Consider the following 8,986-nt stretch of genomic DNA (forward strand, 5'->3'; position numbering starts at 1 on the left):
TCAAGGCTTGGTAGCATCCAAGGTGTTTCCAATGTCAATGACAAACCGGTATCTAACATCACCCTTAGCAAGACGCTCCATTGCCGTGTTGACGTACTCCATTGAAATAACCTCAATGTCTGCGGTGATGTTGTGTTTTGCCGCAAAGTCAATCATCTCTTGTGTCTCCTTCATTCCTCCTATGCCACTCCCCGTAACCATCTTCCTTCCTGCCTTAACAAATTTTATTAACACTACAACCAACAAAAGATAAATATAAAAATTGAATGGGAAAATATTTTGTCATCGTCTTGTAGGAATTAATTACCTGTAATTAGAGGAAGGACAGATAACTCCAGCGGCTTGTCTGGTAAACCCACTATAACAAGCTTTCCATGGGACTTCAATAGACCCATTAATGGAAAAATCGGGTGAGGAGCAGATACTGTGTCAATGATACCATCCAAAGTGCCTTGGGCAGCCTGCACAAAGAGCATCAATCAAACAGATCTAGTAAAATTAAGAACTAGATGTTCTTCATTTAAGGGATCATAAGCTAACATTTACCTGCATTTGTTCTTGGTCACGGTTAATTAAAAAAGAGTCAGCACCAAGACGCTCCAAAGCTTCATCCTTCTTGCTAATGGAGGTGCTAATTACCGTTACTTTCGCCCCAAAAGCCTTAGCAAATTGCCAAATTTAACAGCCACATGACCAAGCCCGCCTAGGCCAACAACTCCAATATTCTTACCCGGCTCAGCTAAACCAAAATATTTCAGGGGACTATACACTGTGATCCCAGCACAAAGGAGCGGAGCTCCAGCATCAAGAGGCATGTTTTCTGGGAACCGAACGATGTAACGCTCATTAGCTACCATGGTATCCGAGTAGCCGCCATATGTGATTGTTCCATCATGGTAAACAAAACCGTAGGTGAGTATCCATTGGGGACAGTAATTTTCAAGGTCATTGTTACAATTCTCGCAGGTGTGGCATGCACCAACCATGCATCCAACGCCTACTTTGTCTCCAACTTTAACTTTCTTCACCTTGCTCCCCACTTCTGTCACTTCCCCGGCAATTTCGTGACTGCAACATAAAATTCAACCGTCATGCTATATATATATATATTGTTGACATGTCCACACCAGAAAGAGAAAGGAGGGAGAAGATTCGATCTAGTGACCTTCACTTCATGAGACATGAAGTAGAATTGGTTTTAGATATCAGATCACTTAAAAAAATCTCGGGATGTAACTCGTTGAATTGACTTTAAAGACGAGATTGAAATAGATAAAGTTTCTTTAATCCAATTTAAAAGAATTTTTTAAATTTAATTTATAAAATCATAATGTTTCTTTTAGCTTACAAGAAACATTTTTTTTTTTTTTAATTAGCATATTAAAATTATTAAAAAAGCATGTACTTCTCACTTGTTCAAGGAATATATAACAGTTCGAAGTCCTTAGAAAACAGTTTTGAGAGGAGGGGGAAGCAGATCTGCTCCCTCCTCTCCCCTTCCCTTTCTACTCTCCGCTCCTACGCTCCCCCTCCCCTTTTGGTCTTTTTCTTTATGTTTGTAGGTGTTCTCCGACCAGATCAGCGACTTCGGCCTCTCGCTATGCGTCCGTCTATCTTCCTCCGTGTTGTACCGTTCATTTCTTTCTCGGCCGCTACTGCTACTTGTTGGTTGTTTGTTTGTGTTTTTTGTTTTGAATAATATGTTTCTTCTCTCTAGATCTGCCCTCATGAGCGATGATGTATAATTAGGTGTGAGAGTTTATTTCTCACGGCCTGGATAATTCGGTGTGAGAGGTTATCTCTCACAGGTTTAAATAAATTTTGTTAGGAAATTTGGCTACCCAGGTCTTAGATCTAGTCTGCTTGGAGCAGATATACTCTTTAACTGTATTTGTACATGGGTTAACAGAAGATTGAAGCCATAGATAACACTTGATTGTAAGAATTTTTGCTTGTATATATGACTTTGTAACCTCATAGCATGTGGTTATGATTTTGCAGAGCTTTATGCTTTGTGCTGTAAGAGCTTTTTACTCTATTATATAAGAGCTTTATGCTCGCGATTTTTAATCAATGAAATCATCAGATTTCCATTATATATATATATATATAACAGTTTGAAGTAAATTGTTTGTTTTACTAGAACCATAAAAAAGTTGTTTTACCCAAAAATCACGGAAAGTTGAATACTTTTGTTTTTTGTTTTTGTTTTTGTTTTTTTTTTTTTGTGTGACTATTCATTAATTATTAAGGTTTGGATATCTATTTTGGAAAATTTGTTTAAAATGAAAAAAAGAGGAATAAGACTTCTTGTACGTATGAATTGTACGTCTTTACTTTCATACGTAATTCCGGAAAAAAGTTCAAAAACTTCTTATTTAAAGGAAAAAAAATCTAGTGCTCAATTTCAATAATATGGAAGGAAATATTTACCCAGGAACAAGAGGGTAGGCAGTGAAGCCCCAATCATTCTTGATGGTGTGAAGGTCGGTGTGACATATTCCACAGTACAACACCTTAAACCTGACATCATCATCCTCAGTTGCCCTGCAGCATATAATCATGTTAATTAACTATTATTATATGTTTATGAATGCATGTTAAAGTGATCATCATCATGCAGTAGTGTTAGATAGAGATCGAGTGGAGCTTTAATTACCTTCTAGAGAAGTTAAACGGAGAGAGATGCCCAGATGGGTCCCTAGCAGCCCACCCGAAGGCCTTCACAGGGTGTTCTTCTTCTGGTGCCTTCTTCATATTCGTAAGGTAGAATTAGAGAACTGATGATCAGTGATCTTTCTCAACACTAATTAAGCTTTGGTTTATATAGAAAGAAAGAGGGACATATTACATATATATGGTGTCTCTTCTGTTCGGCTGATGTGATCGATCAATGAGGTAAAAGCCAAGGGCAAAATGTACTTAGGAGGTCGGAATATTATAATATCTTAATTTATACAATATTCCACCAGTTAAGAGCTCTGGTTCGATCAGTAATAAAATAGAGCAAGAGAGACAAGGACTATAACCGGATTGTGAGTAAAATATTAAGGTTCTATATATGGGCCATCTGGGTTAGGCATGCAGCCCCATTAGATGCCGTGTTTTCATTAATTGCCAATTTTCTATTAATGTTAGGTACACATGAGCAGGGCGGCTCAATGTATTGGGGGGCTTTAGGCGAAATTTTGAAGTTTGACCTTATTTTTTTTAATATTTAAATATTAATTAAATAATATTTATTTTTATAATATTATTATATGTTTATAATATTATTATTATGGGTAAAGTCCACATACCCCCCTTAAACTACCACCCAATTGACAATGTACCCCTCAAACTTTCAATTGTGACAATGTCCCCTCCAAACTACCAAAACATTGTTAATGTCCCCCCCAAGGATAGCAATAAGACAAAAATGCCCCTATAGATTTATCAATAAGACAAAAATATCCCTATAAATTTTCAAAATTTTTTTTTAATTATTTTTTAAAAAAACGAAAAATTTTAATTTTAAAAAAAAAATTTAAACAAAAATTTTTATTTATTTTTTAAACGGAAATTTTTATTTTTTTAAAAAACTATTTTTTTATTTAGTTTTAAAAAACAAAAAATTTCATTTTATTAAGCGAAAATGTAATTTTTTTAAACGTAAATTTTTATTTAAATAAAATTATAAAACAAAAATAAAATAAAAAAACAAAAATTTTCAATTTTTATATAAAAAAAATGAAAAATTTTTAATTTTTTTCTTATAAAATTGATTTTAAAAAGGAAAAAATTGGCCAAGTTTGGATTTTTTTTTTTTTTTTTTTGTTAATTTTAGGTTTTTTCTAGAAGTTTTAGTATTTTTGTTTATATTTTATTAAGGGTAATTTCGTCATTGGGGGGAATATTGACAATTTTTGGTAGTTTGGGGGGAACATTGTCACAATTGAAAGTTTGAGGGAGACATTGTCAATTGAGTGGTAGTTTGAGGGGGTTATGTGGACTTTCCCCTATTATTATTTTCATTCTCATTGTTGTTTCATGACTTTTAAGTTTAACTTTTAACTAGTTGCCCAAAAAAATTGATGTGACATATTTATTTTTTTGGGTTAATTGGTCTTATTTTATAATTGGCGTATTATATTGGGGCCTTATTTTAGAGGCCTTAAATTTTTATGGAAAAAAATTTTGGGCTTTTTTTTTTAAAAAAATCAAGCCTTTAAGTTAAAATAAAATTAAAATTTTTTTTGGGCTTTATTAAAATTTTTTTTAGGCCTTACTAATTGGGGCCCGTAGGCGACCGCCTCAGTGGCTTAGCTATTGAGCCGGCCCTGATTATGAATTATTGATTTGAAAAAAAATATTTGTTATCAAAGTTGACTGAGAACCGATTGTCAGTATACCGCCGGCAAAGAGAGAAGAGTTCAACAAAATATTTTATTGAAGCATATCCGCGCGCGAAAGATAATTCCTACGCTTAAGTCGGTATAACTGAAGGTAAAATAGTAGAAGTAGGTAGTAAAAGACGAGGATAAGTGGGGTCTTCCCAGAAGAATCAGCAAGGAAGAAGCACACCAGCAAATTAAATCACTCATAAGCTCTCAACAAGTGAAGCCCATATATATTGACCTGAAAATCATTTTCATAAAAACAAAATCCACAAAGACTGCTTTATAAAGACCTCGAAGTATAATGCTTTTGGAAAATGAAATGGTAGAAATGGTAAAGAAAATAAATCATCAAGATCCCAATTGTTTAATTCACTCTACTTCACTTATTTATTTGGTGACGATGCATGTTGAAACATATCTACACCATTTATTTGTTAATGAGTGATATATTAGGATTTCAAGAATCAAGAATGGAGAGTTTTACTGAAAAAAGTCTAGTTTAATTATTCTTTTCCAAATTTAATAACCAATATGAAATAACGTACGTATAAAGTAGGTTGAGACTTTTGAAACACAAGTCACAAATATATTTTACAAAAAAATAATAATAAAACTACAATTATGAATTTTTGTATATTCCACACCAATATCCCATTATATAAATAGGAGTCTAGTATATATATATATATATATATATATATATAGTTAATTAAGGACTCATCTACATCCACGGTAGATGGATCAATTACTATGAGTTGCTTTGCCAGTCGTAGATGGATCAATGGATCATGGATCCCAAGCTTTTGAAGATATTTAACTCACTCAATTTTCAAGTTAAATCGATCGATACGTTTCTAATCCGATCGAGTTGCATTACAAAATGCATGTAGGTGTAATCAATTAGTTGAACTTCTAGAGATCGAGCACGATGATCTAGATGCGATGTCCTATGAGACTTCATCAACGGGTACCTCCTATAGAAACTAATAATGAGATAACTATAAAGCAGAATAATAATGACGGCTCAGAAACAGACATTAAAGTGGTTAAAGTCTTATAAACTACATCTTTCCTTGAGGTTTGATTTGAGCACAATATTCTATTTATATAACTTTACATGTGATTTAAATAATTTCAAATATTATAAACATATCCCTTAAATTAGAGTTAACAAACGTCATCTAAATTCCTTGATTTAGAGAATAGCTAGAAATCAGCATTTATCACAATATATAGATTTAATTATATCCATAGTCTAGTGACTATCAATGCTTTCTTCCCTATTATGGTTATCAAGTTTGCTTGTTACTATAATAGGTGATGTTTCAAGTATATCCATCTCTGAAGTGTCCCTTCAAATCACCATTTTAAGCGGCTTCTTTCTTGATGGGTGGGTCGAGAATCCAATGAGGTAGGCCATTTATTTGGCCTTTTTTTAGTAAATTAAAGCTCGTAATCTCCATCCCTGTTTCCTTGTGCATAAGCTTAGAAAAAAGAAAAAAAAAATGGTTGAACTTCTTGACGGCTAGAAGTACACACTTTACAAACAGTAGGCACCATATATATAGAAACTGGAATTCCAGGGTGTTTAGAAGAATAATCCATTTATTATTCAATTTTTACAAGGAAGGACTGATGCTTAGCCTTACAATATAACAAATAATTTAATCTTTTAATAGCTACAATATACAAGATAGTTATTTGTCACTGTGGCTTTCTAAGATATAGAGGGCAATTGAGATGTAAAATCCTGTACGTGTAGTAGGATCAGTCCCCCTTAATTAGGAGGCCCTTCAAAACGAAGGTAGTCATACATGACTCCTTGGAAAGGATTTTTGCTCCTTGTTTGTGTTAGATAGATTATGTTCTTTCCTACTTGCAATACATCACTTCCTACGCCAATGCTGTAAAACCAATATAATCCATGAATACCGTGCCTCGCGATAGCATTCTCTCTTCCTATAACTCCTGTTCGTAAGTGTGCAACTTGGGCCTTCACATCGTTGAACCGAACCTTTATACAACCCAATTATGAGAAATCCATAAGCAAAATATACATAGTAACCAAAAATAAAAAAGAACTCAAAATAGTAGGCAGTGTGCTTGTGTTTTGAATGTTTTATACCTCCAAATTAGCTTCATTGGCCGAGGCCAAGGCCAACCGGAGTGTGTAGTTTCCGTTGTTGTTCACACTTTTAAGATCAAACAAAATTTTCCATGTTGCTGGTTCGTATTTCTGATCATTTATGTTCCTGCAAATGCAATATATATTAGAACCAAGAATTACAACAAAGGCATTGGATTAATTTGTTGCAATTCGAACAATTCAAAACTAGTCATAACACCAGGCATTAGGGCTAACTGGATTAATTGCAATTTGGATAGACAATTATATACCTGGAAACATGCGCGTAGAACCAATCCTTGCGATAATCACTAGTATTAATTACGTATGTGAGATCATGCTCACGATATAAGTCTGCATACCGGGCCCACAAGCCATATTGCCTGAACCTGCGACTCAAATTTTTTTTAAAAAGTAAGCAACAAAATTTCTTTTAGAATTACAACAACAATGTGTGTCTGCATATGGTGTATGTGACTAACTTTTCAGTTGATTGATTCTTGTACAATTTGTTGATGAGATTTGGGTATGGGTCTGGTACATAGAACTCTTCGGCACTACGGTCAGGGATCCCAATTTCCCACAAAGTAGGACCCAGTCTTGGAGGCTCATACACAAGGACATCCATTTGGACCTCCCCACCTACATTGCATGTCAATGGAGCTTTTTTAGTTATCATGTTCAACGGATAGAGCATCTTTTATTATATTTAATGGCATACATGGTCTCATGTTATTTAAAATTTTAAATGATGTGACAACATATGTATCACTAAATCTATAAAATTTCATATGAATCTTTTGAAATTGAGATAATCCTCATCTAGCATATGCTAACCTGGACTAACAGTAATCTTGGAATCATTCTTATAATCGCCAATAAAACCAGGGACCCATGCATACAAATTATAGTTCCCGGGTAGGATGTTTTTGATTATGAAACGTCCCTGCTCGTCCGCCTGGGTCCAGAATTGATAACCCTGAAACAAATTAATAAAGACATAGAATTTAGAGCTAATTAGTCTTTGATCACTTTACATCATTTTAAGAGAAAATTACTTAAAATCATCACTTATCTCAAGTGTGGGCTCAAACTCTCTTTTAAAAAAAAACCAACATGTGAAACATTTATCAATTGAAATAAGAGGCAAATGATAGAGACAAGACTTGAACTCAAGTTAAATAATTACTTATTCAAAAAACTTAAACTAATAAAAATGGATCATTTAATTTATAGTCTAATAATTAGTGACAAAAAATTACCTTACTTTCTCTTTGCCATGATCCCACCTCCCCGGGTGCCGCCAAACCCACGTAAGCAGATTTTGCATGCATTAGTTTCTCATCGATGTACCTATAATATATTGATTAATTCTCTCATTGTGAGTATCACTTGAATATGTGTGGAGCAATTATGCAAGTAGCTACTCAAGTGCCATACCGGTCATGGACTAGCAATTGACCCGCAACTGTTCCTCGTTGATCAGAAGAAAGGAAATCTTTTGATTGCGTGAATTTGTATGGCCAGCTACTCACTTCGCTCAACATCTGGTAAAAATTAAGTGTTAGTTAATTAATAATTTAGTTATAAATTCCAAGGAAAAGAACAACACACCAGGTATAATATGAGTTACTAAATATTATACCTGCTCTTTAGCATTTTCCCAAAGTTGTCCGGGATTGTTTTGACTGGAAGCTGAGTTAAGATAGACAAATATGGGACCAAAAACTTTTTTCCATGGCTCTCCCTCTTCAAAAAGCATCGCTACGTCCTTCCCAGCATAGTGGCAGCTCACAAACATCTACACATAAACAACCAAATTCGAATGAAGACTGCTCTGTTATAATAAACAGAAATCCCACCATTTTTGTTTTTTGGTTGTTTAAGAAGACAAATATGTGGTGGCTGTTAAAAAAAAGAAAGAAAAAAGACATGTGGTCCATCGTGAGATGATATATAGGTGGACTTACGGAGAGGGCAATGGGGCCGGCATGGGAGGTGAGTTCTTGCTTGGTTGGCCCCGCTATACGGAACTCATTACTGGGTGTTATGATCCAGAATCCAACGGGTGGGTTATTGGATATCCATCCGTGAACCTTATTATTCTCAGTCTTTGAAGAGTACTGGTACTTGTCATCCACCTGCGCCCCACAAATTCACGTGTCTTAAAACCATGAGCCAACGCATGCTAAAAAGTAAAAACAAATAATAATAATAATAATAATATAACATATAATAGAGTAATATTATAGATATGGTATAAATGGATTTAAGGGTACCTCTCCTTTAAGCTGAGAATCGGCTGGATTGGTCAAAAGAACAGCCTCAGGGAAGGCGAGTGGCTGGCCATTTACACGGTCATCCATTGTTGGCATGATCCTCTGCCTCTCATCCGATAGCGCCATGTAGCGAAATCTGGCCAATTCATTTCAAATAATATATTAAAATACTATTCACGTTTTTTTTTTAATAATAAAATAAA

General features: G+C 34.4%; 1 pseudogene; it reads right to left on the reverse strand.

Annotated features, from left to right (window-relative positions):
• On the reverse strand, positions 1 to 2,757 carry LOC148587848 (8-hydroxygeraniol dehydrogenase-like; annotated as a pseudogene).
• Between the last annotated feature and the right edge of the window lie 6,229 nt (positions 2,758 to 8,986).

The sequence above is a fragment of the Corylus avellana genome, chromosome 1 (assembly GCF_965113065.1).
Source record: "Corylus avellana chromosome 1, dhCorAvel1.hap1.2, whole genome shotgun sequence".
NCBI classification, from domain to species: Eukaryota; Viridiplantae; Streptophyta; class Magnoliopsida; order Fagales; family Betulaceae; genus Corylus; species Corylus avellana.